Below are 2,630 nucleotides of genomic sequence, written 5' to 3'. Positions count from 1 at the left end.
CCTGCTGAGACCAAAGCTCTGTATTCAGCTACTGGCTGTATTTCACCTGGAAAATCTTCTTCCAAACTCAGGAGGAGGCCATGTGCTTTCTTGTACCTGAGATGTCTTCTTGTGTATCCTTTTCCCCATCTGTAAGTGAGAAAGATGACCAAAACCTACCTTGTTGATGGCCTGAAAGAAATAATCTATCAATAAATGGAATCTTTTAAAAATATTTTGGCAAAGGGAGGAGTACTTGCTATTCCTTCCCACCTCTGTGGCATGTTAAATCTTCAAAACATTGTAACTAACTGTAACTGCAGAACAGTTTGTAAAAGCAGTTAAAGTGAGTGATGACTCCATGATTTAAACAGCAAGTTCAAAGACACAGCTAGCAAAGGAAAAATACAAACCAACCTGAAATAAAACATTTTTCACCTGTGACAAAGCAATGCTCAGGCATACAACCACAGGAAAACATTCACAAGAATGGTCCTTAACCCTCTTTTGATAGACATACATGCTAGCCACCCAACAGGATAATGAAAGATGCCTGAGCCTCACACGGGAATTTATAGGGCTATCCTGGGCCACAGAACCTATCAACGTCTCACAACAACCTGTCTTGAGACAATTCAGTAGATACAAAAATCACTCAACTAGCAGGGCTGTCAGTAGATCTTGTGTGCCCTAGGGCTGTTGGCTGCTATTCTGAATCATGTAATCATTCAGGTTGGAAGGGACCTCTGGAAGTCTCTGGTCCAACTCCAGCTCACAGTCAGTTACTCAGGGTTGTGTCCAGCCAAGGTTTCAATATCTCCAAGGTCCTCCACAGCCTCTCTGGGCCTTTCTTCCAGCGTCAGACCTCTCTCGTGGATTTTTTTCACCTCTGACATGCAATTGGAATTTCTCTTGCTATAACTTGTGACTTCTGCCCCTTGTCCTTTCACTGTGCACCTCTGAAAAGACTCCAGCTCCATCTTCTGTACAACCACCATTAGGTAGCTGAAGACTGCAATTAAATCCTTGCTTAGTCTTCTGTTCTCCAGACTGAATAAACCCAGTTTTCAGCACCTCCTTCTATGCCACCTGGTCTAGCCCCTGAACTAGCTTGGTGCAAAACTGATGCAAGTCCCATGAGGCTGGAGGAACAGGACACAATGTCTTTCTTGTATTGGGGAGCCTCAACCTGGACACCAGAAGCAGTCTCACAAGTGCTGAATGGAGGGGATCAGTCACTTCCCTTGACCTTCTGGCTATGCTCCTGCTAGTGCAGCCCAGCACGCAGTCAGCCTATGCTGTCACAAGGGCACACTGCTGAATCAGCATCCCTGGGTCTTCTGTAAAGTTGCTTTGTCCCCAGTCAGTGCCTATCCTGTACTGCTGCATGGGGTTATTATATACCAAGTGCAAGGCTCCTGTCAGCCCATCCACTGGCCTGCCAATGTCCTCGAAACACAAGGACCGAGGGATGGTGAATCAAAGCAACTACTGAAATTAAACAGTTTACACATACAGGTAAGCAGAAATGCAGATCTCTAGTGGACCTAGGCAGACCACTGCATTAGGGGATAGGGGGCTTGTTTAAATGAGCAGCTTACCAGCAAGTCTTATGATGGAGGCTTTGCTCCACCACCACCTGCCTGAGATAGAGGTAGAAGTGGGAGGCTGATGCTGAATTGGCTCTGGAGACACCGCCTGGGTAAAAAAAAAACGGAGTTGTGTAGGTGTACAGCAATCCCTTAGCTTAGTTAATGAATGCTAATTGTTCTAGATGGGATACTTGGAGAGCTCTGCCTTAAACAGGAAGCCATGCAAAGTCCTATGAAAAGCCTTCCTGGGTAATTAAGACCTCCCTAAAGAAAATCCTTTCCCTGAGCAAGGGGAGAAGTTTCTCCACAACTCCAGTCCTGTAGAGAAAAAGGGATTTGCTGCCATACTGAACAGTGAGCTCTCTCACTTCATCAAATGAATAGGCAACAGGAGAGAGGTGAAGGAAAGATTGGCCTGAGAGCAAAACACTTTTCTGATTTCTATACATAAACGTATCTAAGCTAGTGACTTTCTAGGGCACCTAGACTGGTCCTTGTTTAAAATAACACATTCCAACATAGCAGTTCTATCTTCCCTTCAACCAAAATCTTTTCCAGTGTCTTTGAGCAGAAAAGGAGGGGGGGAGTGGAAATCTGATACAGGAATCTCTGACTACTGGTCTTGTTATCATCAAAAGCATACCAATGAACTGAACTCTTTTGGGTAAGACATCCCCAAAGCTTCTGGCTATAACCACCAACCTCCAGACGGACCACCAAGACTATAGTCTTCATCAGTGAAGAAGGCTCTATTGCTGGGTAAATCCTTTTCTGATAAAGCCTTTCTGTTTACACAGCAGATTTTTGAACATGCGACATGAAGAAATGAATGAACATGCACCTCTGAGAAATGGCTCACCTGCATCAAACCTTCCTGCTGCTTGCAGAAGTCATGAGGGCAAGGGCTTTCTCCCTTGACAGGCTAAATTTACAGTCAGACTTCTAAATGGCTTCAAGCCATCAGAACTGGAAAATCCCCCCTTCCACTACCACAAATTTTACCCTGGCAAATAGAATCATAGAATCATTGAATTATTAAGGTTGGACGAGACCTCCAAG

General features: G+C 44.7%; 1 protein-coding gene across 1 annotated transcript in view; it reads right to left on the bottom strand.

The window, feature by feature from the left end:
* Positions 1 to 2,630, bottom strand: part of GLP1R (glucagon-like peptide 1 receptor) — a 58,449-nt gene that overhangs the window by 6,186 nt on the left and 49,633 nt on the right. The gene's annotated exons all lie outside the window — the stretch shown is intronic.

The sequence above is a fragment of the Pygoscelis adeliae genome, unplaced genomic scaffold, assembly GCF_000699105.1.
Source record: "Pygoscelis adeliae isolate BGI_AS28 unplaced genomic scaffold, ASM69910v1 Scaffold218, whole genome shotgun sequence".
Classification (NCBI taxonomy): Eukaryota; Metazoa; Chordata; class Aves; order Sphenisciformes; family Spheniscidae; genus Pygoscelis; species Pygoscelis adeliae.
Note: the sequence above shows the minus strand (reverse complement) of the source record. Positions and strands in the feature narration are given on the sequence as shown.